Below are 17,327 nucleotides of genomic sequence, written 5' to 3'. Positions count from 1 at the left end.
AGCCATCCTCTTTAGTCAGGGACGAGATGTGGTTCCTTTTGATGTTTTTTGGAACTGAGCATGGAAAAAGGCTGTGTTCTTGTCACCCGCTTCGATCTACTTGCAACGTGCTTTCTGCTGCCACATCTTTTCTTCCACCTTAAGGAGACTTTGAAGTTCATCTCGTAATTGGATTTTCGATTGTACTGCATCCAAATTGCCAGCCTCCTGCTTTCTGACTTTCTTCTATGGCTGCCTTACCTTCCTTTATCCTGTCCGAAATGGGTTTGACCCTCACTCTGGAGAGGGTGTTGCGTGTTCTCCCCCGAAGACGCATTGTTTGCTGCATTGTGTGTTCGGGGCTCCGAATGAGCGTCACATATATAAGCATGTGGGGCTCGTATCCTCATGTGTGTCGGCATCACTTAACATCGGAGTCTGGTGTGATTGCAAAGACTTAACTACCCTTTTCCGCCATTCTCGTCATGAAACGCCGGTTCAAGAAAAGGACAAAATTATCCTCCATCCAAAAAAAGAGAAACGGCGGTTCGAAAAAAAGACAAAAATGTCATTCATCCAGAAAGTCGATGATGATGTTAACTCTTCAAAGTCCAAATGTTCTGTTTGCACCATCTGTTGTAATAGAAGCTCCCTTTGACGACGCACCCTTTACCGCTGTCTGCTGTCGTCGGAGCACCCTTTGTCGTCGTCTCAAGTCCAGGTTCCCACCTTGGTTTTTAGCTTGTGTTACAACACATTATCGTTTTCTTGTTCCTGCCTTGTGTTACAAAACATTCCCGGGTTCGTTCCTACCTCGTGGAGATAACTATAAATCGATTGACTGGTTCGATCATTGGTGGGCGTCATAGGGGCATTTGTTGACCATCTTTTTTTACAATCTTCTCTTCTTCTTCGTTTTTGTTAGGCAGTATGGAAAAAAACAATGACACACAAACATTCCAACAAGTGTCATTAAGGCATCGTGAGTACCTTTCCATGTCATCATGCTATTGTTGAAGAACATATATTGTTGTGGTTGCCATTAAGGTGTTTTGTTATTGCAGGTAGATGTTGTCTTTTCGACGGTTGAAAAATTAAAGATATTTATAAGACGTTGGGACCTGTTGACAAGAATGTTTGTTTACAGATGCGAGGAAGGGCCTCTACCCCATCCGGTATCGTCCAATCACTCAGTATATGCAATGTAACACAAATCACAGTTGTAATAACATACTATCAATTTGTGAGATATTGTTTTGTTTGTTAATATCAATTTGCAAGCTATTATGCTGAATTTTTTTATCGATTTGTAATATATTATGCGATATGTATATCGATTTCTAAGATATTATGTGTTTTATAGTGTCGATTTGTAATCTATTATGTTGAATTGTCATATCGATTTTTAATATATTATGCAATATGTATATCGATTTGTAAGATATTATGTGTTTTCTAGTATCGATTTGTAAGATATTTGTAGAAAGAATTTTAATATGTGTGCATGCGAAAATACATTGTTGCGCGCTTGCGATGGCGATTTTCGTATTCAAATCGCTACTCATTTAGCGATTTTCATTGAAATCGCTTCACAACGTCATAAATATAATTAAATCGTTGTCACATGAATTGCTATCGTCAACACACATATATGATAAATCTACTTAACCTAGATTGTGAAACTTAAAGAATTGTGGTTCTAAGTCTATTTGTATTTATCAAGTTACCTAGATTTGTATTTACCCAACCCGACCCATTGTCCAGGTCTAAAACCCTAATCTATTTAACCTCTCTTTTTCTTTTCTGCTGTAGCGCAACTTCTTCTTCTTCTTCTTTTTTTTCCTCAGCCTTCGTCTTCTTCTTCTTTCTTGTATTTTTCTTTCTTATTTGTTCTTCTGTGTTCCTTCTACTTGTGCTTGATAGATGAGGTTTGATGTTGATAATGTAGTTGTTTCACACCGTGAGAAAAGATCTGTATAATCTTTGATGATGATTTTGGTGGTTATCTTCTGTGTATACATCGATATATTCAAGACACATACAATTGTGATGTATTTGTCGTGAAATATATCGAAGCTTACGTAGAATATAATGACCATAACATTCTCAATCATTGCCTCCATACCAGAGTAAGCATAGATATTCTTCATTGATATATTCATGCTTGTTGGAATCCATACCATATGCAGCTTCGTCAGCTCTGCCTTGAAGCTTTCTAACCCTCCATTGTTCGCAAACCATCATTCGCATTTGAAAAAATATTTGCCTAATTTTCGATATACTTCATGACAAATATGTTAGTCATGCGGGCTGCATCTTCTCTGCCTATTGGGGCCCATACCTTGTGCAGCTTGTTCAGTTCTACCTTGAAGCTTTCTACACTAGCAAGCTAGATTTTATGTGCACCTGGATTGTACTCAAAGCACATAACTATTTGGACATGGGGGTGATGTTGATGATGATGTCTGTTTTCTTTGATGATGATGGTCATGTATTGTATCTAAGCCAAACCATTGGTCATGATGTATTATTGAAGTTACCTCAATTTCTACTTTACTAAGTCTAAACATCGTGTCGATTTGTTTATTGTTTTTTCTTTTGTGCCTTTTATGAATCAGTCATTGTGTAAATTGCAGTAGGACATGTTGTTCACATATACAAAGCTCATAAAATTAATTCATGATAGGACAATCGGTATCAAGCAATTTGTGATAACACGTATCATTACAGTGAAATTGATTTGCAACTAAGTCACGATTTTTAGTTTACTAAGTCTAAACATCGTGTCTATTTATTTATTATTTTTCTTTTTCACCTTTTATGAATCAGTCACTGTGTAAATAGTAATAGGACATATCGTTCACATATACATAGCTCGTAAAAGTAAATCGCTATAGAAAAAATATTATTATATTATGAAACTTAGATAATTATGGTTCTAAGTCTATTTGTATTTATCAAGTTACCTAGATTTGTACTTCACCAATAAACATCGTGTCAATTTTTTTTCTATTTTAGAAATAGTTGGGGTCATATTGTCGTTCTTTATAATCATATGCTATGGCACAAACACCTCCTTTGTTCTAGCTATCCAATTGTTTCCTGAAGCGTTCGTGTCAATTCACGTTCCTGGCCCCGCCACTATTCATCTTCATTCTCACTTTCACGGGCTGCTTTGGGGTAGACTGTCTCAAGCCAACTTGTAGGAGAACTCGACTACCATGCTGCAACTCGGCTTCATAATTGCTAAACAGCCAAATAGCGCAGTCAAACAGTCTCGCAGCCTGAGCAACAACCTCTTGGTCCTCGTCCTTCCCATCTTCATACAGTCTCCACACAACCTGTACATTGGAGATTATGGTTTAGGTATACATATAATTATGCATGCTAATGAATGTTAAATATTAAAATAATTTATAATAACGAGTGTTAAATATATTACAACGACTGTTACTAATGAGAGGTTTATATTAAAATGATTTACACTAATGAATGCTACATATTACAACGATTTACAATAACGAATGTTAAATACTAAAACGATAACGCTTTGTACTAACGAAGAAAATATCATGCAATGATCATTACTTAAGAATGTTAACGATTACAACGATTTACACTAATGAAAGTTAAATGCTCAAGCGATAACGATTTGTACTAAGGAATACAAAATCCTGCAATGATCATTACTTAAGAATGCTAATGATTACAATGATTTATACTAATAAAAGTTAAATGCTAAAGCGATAACGACTTGTACTAAAGAATACAAAATTCTGAAAGATCATTACTTAAGACTATTAAACATTACAACGATTTGTACTAATGAAGACAAAATCATGCAGCAATGATTACTTAAGAATGCTAAACATTTCAACGATTTATACTAATGAATGATAAATACTGAAACAATTGTAAACAATTTTAAACTATATACCTCATTTAATTACAGACCATCTAAAATGAACTTAGCATTATCTTCCTTGACATTTATTCCAACCCACTAGCCAATCTTTGAAAAACGATAAATCGCAGGGCTATACTGAGGACGCAAGGCGACAATATGCTCCCACAACCAGTCCTACAAAATCAATATATTAGTAAGAATATAACCTTCACTGATCTTAGTTTACAACTACAAAATATATAATAAACAATTACCTAGACAAATGGCTAAAACCCTGCAACGGTTTTTGTACCCTTACACGGTAAAGTTGACTATATAAGTGTACGAGCATAGCAGCACCCCATGCATAGTTGTCGACTTTATGTAAGTCTTCCAAGAATTACAGCCATAGGTAACTTATCCTCAAACCAGACAAATTAAAAAATAAAGTAAGTCCAAAAAAATAAAGAAGGAAGCAGCGCAACTCTTGGTCAGCTCTTTCAGATGCACATGTAGCAGACTGACCTTCCTATTTATTACAGAAAGAAGAAACTTTAATCGATATGGAATTGCTTCCACCAGAAATACATTGAGTCCAGCCCTCCATCGACATTCTTAGAAGGGTCGTGCACTTGTCCCTTGTGTTATAGTTTGAATCCTGTAATAGGACACACTTCCATGGTACTTAAGGCCCGTAATTCGTGTCACATCTTCTAAGGTCATAGTAATCTCAAAAGAATCAAACTGAAATGTATTCGTCTTATTATTCCACTTATTTACCAGGTGGGCCATGGTGTTCTAGCACGTTTCAAAATAATGTTGGTCCAGAAAGCCGCTGAAGTGCATATTTCGTAATCGATCCATCTGATATTCACTCAGTTGTCCATATCATAACAGAACTATAGGCCACTGACACCGCCCTCTGAGCTTTTCACCTGGTGCTCTACTTCTCGTATGACCTCTCTATAACACAAAATAGCATATTATTCGTATCAAATCAAAATTAGTCTCATTTGTACTTCTACACGTCGTTATACACAGTAATCGCTATAAATAATAATCGTTGCACACTCGCTATCACAGTAATCATTATACATAGTAATCGCTATCACAGTAATCGCTATACATAATCTTACCTATAATAGTAAATCGTTCACAGTAATCGCTATACATAGTAATCGCTATCACAGTAATCGATATACATAATAATACCTATCATAGTAAATCGTTCGCAATAATCGCTATCACATTAATCGTTATACATAGTAATCGCTATCAAAGTAAATCGTGACAGACAGGATCAATTTATATACCTTGGTCACACTTTTCTCCTCTTCATCCCCTCCCTCCATCCTCTGCCTTTCTTCTTCCTTCCTTCGCTCCTTCGCCTTTCTCCTTTGCTTTTCAATTTCTTTCTTCCTTTTCATTTCCTCCTCCTGCTTCTTCATTTCCCTTTTCTTCTCTTCCTCCTACTTTTTCCTTTTCCTTTTCTTCTCTTCCTCCTATTTTTTCCTTTTCATTTCCTTCTATTCATTCTCCTGCTTCTTTCTTTCTCTTTCCTTATCTTCCTTATCCTCCTTTTCCTTCCTTTGCCTTTCCTTCTCTTCCTCGTCCTTCTTCTCCTTCATTTGCCATTTCTTCTCTTCCTCATCTTGATGCTTCTTCATTTGTCTTTTCTCTTTCATCTTCATCATTTGTCTTTCCTTCTCTTCCTCTTCTTTCTTCTTCTTCAATTGCCTTTTCTTTTCTTCCTCCTTATTATTTATTTGCATTTTCCTCTCCTCCTCCTTCTTCATTTGCCTTATCTTCCTTTGCTTTTTATTCTCCTCCTCCTTCTTCCTTTGTCTTTCCCTCTCTTCCTTCTTCATTTGCCTTATCTTCCTTTGCTTTTCATTCTCCTCCTCCTTCTTCCTTTGTCTTTCCCTCTCTTCTGCCTTCTTCCTTTGACTTTCTCTCTCCTTCTTCTCCTCCTTTTTCATTTGCCTTTTCTTCCTTTGCTTTTCATTCTCCTCCTCCTTCTTCATTTGCTTTTCCTTCTCTTCATCATCCTTCTTCTTCTTCATCTTTATTTATTCCTCATGCTTTATTTGCTCTTCAGCCTCAATATCTGATGGATAATGCTCTGTATTATATAATTTCAATTATTTGTCTCTGTCTTTATCATTCTCAATCTTCATTATATTTTTGTACCTTTCATAACGCTCATATAGATGAGACTGGTGGATAATTTCTCTAATAGTCATCTCATCGAACGGTAGGGGATTTCTTGTCTGACGAGCTTTAGACATTGCTAACCTACGCAACACATAAATTTAACTGCATCATTATATGTTACAACCACCTTCCCAAGAATATAATAATACAAATTATCTCATTCGTTAAACAATCACCAATATTACAAATCATCGTAATATTTGGCTTTATAAGTAAACATCGTTGTAAGATTTAACAAACTTAAGTACAAATCAAAATAACTTCATAAATACACATCTCTACTGCTTTAAATGTATAAATCGTTGTTGCTTTAAACTTACAAATTGTTATAGAATTTGCAACCTTCATAAGTACATATCATTATAACGTTTGGGCTTCATACAAAAATGTTGGTGTACGATTTATCAAACTTAAGTACAAATCGTGGTAATTTCATTAAATCGTTACTGCTTTAAATATATAAATCATTATTGCATCGAATGTACAAATCGCTACTTCATTAAATGTATAAATAATTGTTGCATTCCAATGTATAAATCATTATAGAAATTTAGCCTTTATAAGTATATACCGTTGAAATGTTTGGCCTTCATAAAAACAAATCGTGCTAACTATTTTTCATTGCCCAGAAGGAGGATAGGTACAAATCGATTTGTTAAAGTATGAAAATAGGTGTTATTTAGTATGAATAATACTACCAGTTATAAGATTTAGCATTCAGATTTATAAATTGATTTGTTTGCATAATGAAACCTTACACGAAACTCACCAAAACAATACGAGTTTTGGTAATCCGACAGTGGAGGAGAAACATCCAGAAGGTAGACACAACTGATGGTGGCAACGATGTTGCCACTGCGTAGACGATAGCAAAGGATGCTCTGGTGGCAACAGATGATGGTAAAGGGTGCTCCAACGGCAGCAGACGACGACAAAGTGTGTTCTGGTAGCAGCAGACGATGGCAGAGGGTGCTCTGACGGTAGCAAACGACGGTAAAGGGTGCGTTGTCAAAAGAAGCTTTTGTTACAGCAGATAGTGCAAACGAAACATTTGGACTTTGAAGAGTTAACACCATCCTTGACTTTTTGGATGGAGGATATTTTTGTCTTTTTCTTGAACCGTCATTTCCCTTTTTTGGATGGAGGACATTTTTATCCTTTTCTTAAACCGTCATTTCATGGCGAGAATGGCGATAAAGAGTAGTTAAGTCTTTGCAACCGCACTGAACTCTGATGCTAAGTGATGCTGACACACACGGGGATACGAGCCCCACGTGCTTATATACATGATGCTCATCCGGACCCCCAAACACGCATTGTAGCAAACCGTGTGTCTTCAGGAGGGAACATAAAACCTGCTTCACTCACTCTGACCCACTGGGTAAGGTTTTTCTTAGCAATCTCGAGGTAGGTTGTTAGTTTAAACATAGCATATCCTCATACATCTTATTCCCCGCTGTTCTTGATGATTTGATCGCAACCATCTAAGGAAGACCAAATTTTGAAATTTTTGAAGGGTCTTGCAGTTTTAACCCGTTTGATTGGTCTGGTCACTAGACCGTTATGGTGAGAGATGACTTTTGGGATGAGGTGGCACTTCATGTTAGGGAACAGTTTTATCCACTCTTCATTCACCATGTAAGGCAAGGCCTTTCTAGCTATTATTCTAGGTAGTGGTGCCTTGTGACATATGGATTTCCAAGAGCCCATAGCGAGTGCTCATTTCATTGAATTGATCGCTATCTGCATGACCCACCTTCAAACCTTGGTGCTCAGAGATCCAAGTGTTCCAGTCCCCAGAGACAACCCAAGGACTATCATTAGGGTGTCTAGCTAGTTGGTCCTAGAGATCGCGCCTTTTGGTAGTTTCGTTTGATACGTAGACACCTGAAACCACCATGACCTCCCCTGTAACCTCCACAATCACCGATATCACTTGATCTGATATGAAGGCTATGTTCGCTTTGATTTCTCCCATTTTCCATAAGCATATGATCAGGCTATGCCCCTTCTCGTCAAAGCTCCCAACCATACCAAACCAAGGGAAATCAGATTAAATTTTATTCAGATGGTTTCTAGACATTTTTGTTTCTAGTAAGAAAGCGAATTTCACCCGCAGGTTATCTATCGTCTCCTTGATGTGTCGACGGGCCCACTGATGCCCTAGCCCTCTAGTGTTCCAGGTGAGTATCATCATCTATACTATGTATGGAGTTACGGGCTTCCTTCTCTAAAAAGGCCATGTTGCCTTCTAGATTCCCACGTTCCATCTGCTGGAGTGGATCCAAGGAGTCTCTTTGTTCGACCTCCTTTATCCCTTGATCGGTTGGGATAGATCCAAAGGATTCTATGGAAGAGCCCCCTTCCGTTGGGGGAGAATCCTTTGCAGGGGGATGGAGCTCTACCATGTTTGAGGAGGAGCCTTATTGTCTAAGAAAAGAGATACTGAGAAACATGATAGACAAAACCAAAAAATCGATAATTGTATTGACCCTTCATGAGGGATTTTATAGGTTTTACAAACAACATGAAGGAAAAATGATAAGGCTTATCATTGGTTAGAAGGAAAACGATAAGGCTTATCGTGTATGCCTTATCGTCATTAATAGATAGTGATATCATTGGTTACAATGATATCGTCAATGGATGTGTTGTGTATTACTCCCCCTCAAGTTTGAGCATGGAGATCCATAATGCCCAACTTGGATGTCAAGAACTGAAACCGGTCACGTCCCGATGCCTTAGTTAGGAGATCGGCAGGTTGATAACAAGAAGGAATATAAGCAGTGGTAATGACACCAACTTGAAGTTTTTCACGAATGAGGTGACAATCAAGTTCAATGTGCTTAATACGCCCCTGAAAAACAGGGTTGGCAACAATGTGAAGGGTGGCTTGATTGTCACAATATAACTGCATGGGTTATGGATGAGTGATGCCAAGATCCAAAAAAAGGGCTTTGAGCCAGATTAGTTCACAATTGGTGGTAGTCAAAGAGTGATATTCGGCTTCAGCGAAAGAGCATAAAATGATATGCTACTTATTGGTTTTTCATGATAGAGGACTACTGCTAAGAAAAGTGAGATATCCCGTAGTTGATCGACAGGTTATGAGACAACTTGCCCAATCGGAGTCACAATATGCAGTGAGTTGAAGTTAGCTAGAGGAAGGCAGAAGAATGCCTTTGCTTGGGGAGGATTTTAAATATCGAAGGACTCGATAGGCAGCATCAAGATGGAGCTTTCGTGGAGTTTGCATGAACTATCTCAAGACGTTAACTGAATAGTTGATATCCAGTCGAGTGATCGTCCGATAAATGAGGCAACTCACCAGGCGTATGTAATGAGTGGGATCATCGAGTAGACGCCTTGATCAGGTGAAAGAGAAAGACGTTGCTCCATGGGAAAGTCCACTAGGCCGTCGCCCAATAAACCACTATCAGAGAGAATGTCAAGTGTGTACTTCTGTTGGGTCAAGAAAATGTCTTGGGACGAGCGGGCCACCTCGATGCTAAGAAAGTACTTCAGCTTAACAAGATCCTTTAGGTGAAAACGTGAGTGCAATAAAAGTTTGAGTTGAGTAATAGATTAAGGATTATTATCGGTAATAATGATATCATCAACATAAATGAATAAAGCAGTGAACCAAGATCCAGATCGGTGGATTAACAAAGTGTAATCTGCGGTGGACTGATGATATCTAGCATCTTTAAGAGTAAGAGAGAACTTTGCAAACCAATTTCAAGATGATTGTTTAAGGCCATATAAAGATTTCTTGAGTTTGCATACATGGTGCTCCCCGTTACTAGGAAAACCAGGGGGTGTCCATGTAAACCTCTTCTTAGAGATCTTCGTGTAAGAATGCATTGTGGACATCCAGTTGAAAAAGAGACCATCCATTAATTGCAGCAAGAGAGAGTAGGCAACGCATAATAACAAGCTTGGTGACTAGAGAGAAGGTCTCATGATAATCAAATCCTTCAACTTGAGTGTACCTTTTGGCAACTAAACGTGCTTTGTAGCATTTGACAGATCCATCAGCATGATATTTGATTTTGAAAACCCAACAACATTCAATCAGTCCCTTGCCAAGAGGTAGAGGGACAATATCCCAAGTGTTATTCTTCTATAATGCATCAATTTCAATAGTCATGGCCTTTTGCCAATGCTCATATTTAACAGCCTCGCTAAAATTGTGGGGTTCAACCTGAGAGGTAATGGAAGCTAGGAAAGCAAGATAAGTATGAGAGAATTTATGATATGGTAGAAAGTGAGAAATTGGGTAAGGATTACCTGAAGATGGTCGAGGATTGGATAAAGTCGTGATGGGAAGAACCTAAGCAGAGGAACACACATAGTCATTTAAGTGAGAAGGACGACGGTGAGGTCGAGAAGATCGGTGTAATGTATTAGGAATAGGTGTGATGTAATCTACTGGTAAACAGGGGCAGTGAAGGTATTGATTGAATAAAAAAGAAGATCAAATGTGGTATGAGTGTGATCTGTAGGTGGTGTGGGAGGCAAAGAAAAAAGTTGGTGGTAAAGGTTTTGAATCAGGCACAGGATGGGGTAGAACATATGGATTCGGGTGAGAAAATTTTTTATTGTGAAAAGGAAAAATCGTCTCATAAAATATAACATCACGGCTAGTAAAGAAAATGTATTTATCCAAGTCATATAGACGATAACCTTTTTGACCAAAGGGGTATCCAACAAAGTCACAATGTTTTGAACGAGGAGAAAATTTATCGTGAGGTTTCAAATTTCTAAAATAACATAAGCAACCAAAAGCACGCAGGTGGGTATAGGAGGGTTTGACATTGAGTAACATCTCATATGGAGTTTTTCCTTGTAGGTTTGGTGTGGAAATTTGGTTGATGAGGTAAGTGGCGGTTAAAATACATTCTCCCAAAAAAGTTAATGGCATACTAGCTTGAAAACAAGGGTGCGAGCTACTTCGAGAAGATGACGATGTTTTTGCTCCACTCGCCCATTTTGTTGGGGTGAATGAACACAAGAATGTTGATGGTCTATTACATTTTGGGTAAAAAAATCCTACATCATGTGGAACATAAACTCAGTACCATTGTCTGTGCGAACATATTGCAAGTGGCAATTATATTGAGTTTTGACCATGGTGCAGAATTTTGTAAGAAAATGGCTGGTTTTATTTTTGTGTCTCATGAGATAAACCCAAGTACATCTAAAAAAATCATCAAAAATTGTGAGAAAGTAATGAGTCTCAATATGTGTAGACTTATGATATGGACCCCAAATATCACAATGTATAAGGTCAAAGGGGACTAAAACTTTATTAGTACTAAGAAAAAATGGAGACCTTGTTTGCTTAGAATGATGACAAACATCACATCAAAAATCCAAAGAAGGAAAAATGTCATAATACTCTTTGAATAACTAAGAAATTTGATCCTTAGAGGGATGACCTAGTTGTGAATGCCATATTTCTGACGTAGTAATTTTTGTGGAAGACATGGCATGATGGTGTGGGTCAGCTGGTGGATAGTGATAGAGTCCATTTTGAACTTCACCCTCTCAAATCAGCCTCTTCGTCAAACGCTCCTGAAATATACAAAAGAAAGGAAAGAAGGTGGCAACAATATTAAAAGATTGAGATAATTTTTTGATAATAGATTAAATTGAAAAGATGGAACACGAAGAACATCCTTGAGGCAAATATCCAAAGAATTTCTGATGGTACCTACATGGGTAACATTCATGCTTTGGCCATTGGGTAATTTAACAGGTTTAATATTAGTAACAGGAAAACAATCGGTTAACAAAGATATGTGTGGAATCATATGATCTAAAGCACCCATATCTATGATCCAGGAAGAAATATTTGGAAAGATATCACCTGCAAGATTAGCCGAGGAGACTTGAGAATTGGTATTGAGCCAAGACATAAACTGATTCTTTTGGTCATTAGTGAGTTGCATCAAAGAAGAAAAAATGTCATTTTGCATGGCAAGTGGTGTTGGCTACTCGATTGTTGCATTGGCGACATTTTGAGAGTGAGGCTTAGATATAGACACATTGTCGGCCTTATGTTTAAGATGGCCAACCAGATAACCGTGTAAGGCATAACATCGTGGCTTGATGTGACAGACCATCCCATAATGTTCACACCTTGGGTGTCCTCGACCTTGTCTTGAGAAATGAGAAAAGGTGTTACCTCGATTACGCGGATTTGTATTGGCAGCAAAAGCAGTTGATTCACTTATGACTACGGGATTGGATTGCAACATCTTCTGGTTTTCTTCTTGCATTACAAGGGCGTACACTTGACTAATGCTCGGTAAGGGTTTCATGGTTAAGATCTAACTCCTCACAGTAGTGAACGAGTTGTTTAAATTCATGAGAAATTGATACACTTTTTCCTATTGTTGACGAATATTCAACTCTTTGAAGGCTCAACATATGCAAACCAGAATAAGTAAATATGAATTCAATTCATCCCATAGAGATTTAAGAGTGGTATAGTAATTTTGTCTATGATCTGAAACTAATTTCTTTAACTGATAGATTCTGGCAGCATTACTTTGAGAAAATCGTTCCTCTAGATCGACCCATACCTCTTTGGTGGTGTCAACATAAATGACACTTTTCGCCAATTCATTAGTTAGGGTGTTTAAAAGCCATGACAATACCATATGATTACATCGGTCCCATGCTTGGGAATCTGATGAAAAAAAATGGGTCATGGTTAGGATCCATCAACGAATCAAAATTTATTTTTTGCGTTAAGAGTCATTTTCATGGCTCTTTTACAAGTTGAATAATTATCATCATTCAAGAGAGAGGAGAGTAAAATTGCACTTAGATTATCAGAGTAGTGCAAATGAAATTGCGTCTCTGAAATATCTGAGGCTTTGGATCTGTCATCATTACGTTGCACTTCGATAGAGGCCATCAATTTTTATGTGGGTAAGACTGAATGAATCGACTATGGAAGTCGATGGAACCTATGATAGCCAATTAGCTGCCAAACATGCACTGTGATGGTTGCGACCAACAAAAATAATGAATATTGACAACATGAATAATCTACTGTCAACTTAGCGCATAATAGCAATAACAATGATCATGCATAGTATTTTGCATTTTATTCATACTATTCTATGCATGATCCAGTGAAAAATTGCATTAAAAACTCATTCTTATCAATGTTTTTGAGAAACTGCTTTAAATTGAAAATAAAGAAAAAAATTGCATATTTCAAGTTCTTCCCTGTGTTTTTCAATGTTTAATTTTGTTTAGGACTTTTTAATTCTTAGTCTAATTAGTTTAGAAATGTTTAATTAGTATTTCATTTGGTTTAGAAGAGTCTTTTTTATAAAACACATTTTTTCAGAAGTACTATTTTAAAAAAAATGAAAATTAATTAGAGTTTTCTAAAAAAACATGTAACCTAATTTTTTAGTATAAATAGTATGTTTTCAACCATGGAACACATTTTTGACTCTTGAGAAAACACAGGCCTCTTATCTTCTCTTCCTCCTCCTTCTCGTTCCCAATCAGTTCTCCCTCGATCTCTTTTTTTCTCCCTTGGTTTCGTCTTACTTCTAACGTTTCTCTAGCGCCGGTTCTTCTTACCCCCACTCGACGGAGACACGTGCAGTTCAAAGGTAAGACAACTTTATTCTTCTCAATCCCTCCATCAAAAATGGATCGGAAGGTACATTTCTTTACTCTCATCTCTAAGTAGTTTTGTAGTTTTAGTTCCTACATACATACATCATATCATTGCATATAATTTATTTGATCATTTCATATTTAGTGCATATAGATTAGATTAGTTTTATTTTTTTTAATATCTAAAAATATAAAAAAATAATAATAAAATAGTTTAATTTAGTTTAGTCAATTTTCTTGATTTTTGTATAGATTAATAGTATTTTATTCAAATTGATAGACTTAGCATAAAGCATCTAGGTTTAGATCAGGTTTAAATTAAATAAAAATTGGTTTTAATATTCAGTTTTTGCATAGTTCTATTAATATAGGTTGACCAATTAGGGTTTCATTGTTCTTGTTATTGCTTTTTAATAGAAAATCATTAGATCTAATTTTCCTTTTTGCTTATTGACGTTAAATGGCTTATTTTAATTGTTGATTAGTTCAAATTAATTTAGATTAGGTGTTTATATTCATTATTTAGATTAAATTTGATTAATTAGAAAGATCTAAAATAATCAGTTAGGGTTTTTATGTGTGTGTTTTATATCATAGTGTAGATTTAGTTCTAATTTATTTATTTTTCTGCTCAGAAAATTAATTAGTGCATGTTAGTTTCTGGTGAGTTTTAGTTTTTACAGTCATTATATTTAGGGTAGATTAAATTTTGTTAGAGTCGTTAAGTAGAGAATAGCCAAATTTATTGTTTTTATTTCATCGATTACTTAGTTAGAGTAAATATTTTAATTCAGTTAATTTATAATATTCCAGTTTTCATTTAATTAGTTAGAATCAAATTTAGTTTGTTTGATTCACGTTACTTAACTCAGATTTTGATTTCTTTTATCTCGCATAGATTAGTTAAATAAATAACAATTGTTATCAATTTTTGTTATTCATTGATTAAATCAAGTAGATAGTTTAGACGGTTTTGTTATTTAAGCCCAACTGAATTGTTATTAGTTAGAATAGTTATTTTTGTACAACATCTTTGCTTTATTGTAGTTAGTTAGCATGCCAGTTCTAGATCAATTAGTTTAATTCTTGTTACACGGTTAGCATGAGCCTCTTGAGTATTAGTTAGTTATTTATGTTAGTTTTAATTCCTTTCTTGATTTTTAGCTAGTTTACTTTCTTGATTTAATTAATTTGTCATTAGTTTGTTGCATAAATTAGTTTCTTTCTTGTTAGTTCGTTTTGCTATTTTGTCATTTAGTGCTTTAGTTTGTTACATGTTAGTTCATATTTGTTACATGTAGTTAGTTTGTTATTAGTAGTTAGATTCTTGTTTTTGTGATTTTTGCCTAAACTAACATTAGATTTTTGTTTAGTTTCTTTGTGTTTTATTCTTGTTTTGTGATTTTGTTTTGCAGAAAAGCAGTTGGACATGTGGTGAGCCTTCAAAAGTACCCCTGAAGAGCCCTCTGAGGTCCCCAAAAGGCCCCTCTAAAAGCTTTTTTAAGCCCCTCATGAAGCCCTCAACAATAAGCAAAGGAATATCAAATAAAGCAGAGGCATAAAAAGGGACTAGAAGCTCAAGCACTGAAGACCATGTTTCTCTTTTCTTTTATATTAAAGTTATTTATTTTATTAATTTGAATTTGTAAAAAGCTTATAACTAATTATTATTTGTTTAAGCCCTCCACATAGAGCCATACTCTTAGTTAATTAGTTAATTAATTATTTTTATTTTTAAGGCAATAAAGAGTAGATTTCTTTGAAATACAAAGTTTTCTCCCGTTCTCTGAATTCGACCCGGACTCCACCACTCGTACGAGCCGGTTTTTAGTATTTGGTGTCTGGCTTTTACACTGTTTTTATTGAAAATATTGTTTTAAAATTTTATTTCATAAAATTTATACCATACAACAACCGACCTAGCAGAGAATCTCGATAATAAAAGGTCCCAGCAGCAAACAACAATGATAAAAAAAATGACAACGATCTAATAAAACCCTGCTATGATACCATGAGAAAAGAGAAATACCGAGAAACATGATGGACAAAGCCAAAAAATCGATAATTGTATTGACCCTTCACGAGGGATTTTATAGGTTTTACAAACGACGGAAAGGAAAAATGATAAGGCTTATTCGTTGGTTAGAAAGAAAACGATAAGGCTTATCGTGTATGCCTTATTATATCATTGGTTACAATATATCATTGGTTACAATGAGATCGTAAATGGATATGCATTGTGTATTATTGTACAAAATGTTCACTCCTGTTATAGATGTAGGGAGAGGCCACTGGGTGTCGGTTCTCCTTCCCTCTTATATCGTTACTGCTGATTTTGCCAAAGGACTTGGTCTAACTAGACTTTGGGGGGGTCGGAATTGGATCTTCGGATGGATCCATCTGATTCCAATACCTCCCCCTTTGGGCCATTGGCCTCAGCGGTATTGTCAAACGAAGGAAAATTCGTTAGGGGGTTGGATCTTTTGGTTCCCCTTGGACTAGGAGGGTTACAAGCCATAAATGCAGAGTTGATGTCACATACCTTGGGGAAGATGCCATGAACGCATGTTGAAGGCTGGCATTATGGTCTTCTAGATAGAGGCATCCTTTATTGATACTTGAATCGTCCAGATTGGATTTCCCGTCCTTGCTTCGGGCTTGGTGTTGCAGCCAAAGCATGTCTCGATGAGTCCTTCATGACCGTGACATGATCGTCTTCCTTTGGACACGATCTTCTTACTTTTGTGTGTTGAGCCTGTCATCTGCAATGCAGTTATCGTTTCTCTGCTACCAACTTTGGTGGCTAGCTCGGGCTTCTTTAGCTCCATCCAAACAACTTTGTCTGCGCCTACTCTGACATCCTCCCCTCCCCCCTTGCTTATGGCCTTTCTCAGAGTGATAACCCCCATATTCATTCTTTTGCTCTGTTCAATCTCCTCCTCGATGGTCTCAGTTGCTGCCTTTAAGACCTCGAAGTTTTTTAGATTTTCCCTTTTTGTTGTATCCTTCGCTCGTTTGTGAAACCTTTTTGATATTTTGACTATAACAGCTGTAATTTTTTAAAATTATTAAATAATAAAATATAGATTTTTAATATTTAATTTCAATGTAAAATTTAAATTTATATGATAAATTATCATTTGAATAGAGTTTGAGAATTTATTGGATACGAAGTTAAAATAAACTTGAATTTTGCTTAGAATTTAAAGATAGTTTAATTAATGGATTTGGGATGAATCTCAAGCCGAAAAAATATTTTGAATTGAGTATTGATCTTAAATGATATTTAATCTAAATCTAAGTTGAGTTTAATTTGATTCTAATTTTAGAATTTATTTTGAAATGAATTTTGAGTTTTAGTTTAGTTCGGATTTGAATTGAGAGTGTATTTGAAATTAGAGTCTCATTGAATTTGGATTTTTAAATTTTAAATTTTAAATTCAGATCGGATTTTAGATATAATTTAGATTTAATAAAATGATCTTAGATATTATAATTGGATTTGGATTTGATTCAAAATTTTATTTAAACTATAATTAAATTGAATGCCAATTCGAATTTTGAAATATACAATATTTTGAATCTTTGTTGAAATTGA

This window comes from Nuphar pumila, chromosome 6 (genome assembly GCF_984573655.1).
Source record: "Nuphar pumila chromosome 6, dmNupPumi1.hap1.1, whole genome shotgun sequence".
In the NCBI taxonomy this organism is placed as follows: domain Eukaryota; kingdom Viridiplantae; phylum Streptophyta; class Magnoliopsida; order Nymphaeales; family Nymphaeaceae; genus Nuphar; species Nuphar pumila.
This window is presented reverse-complemented; position numbering follows the sequence as displayed.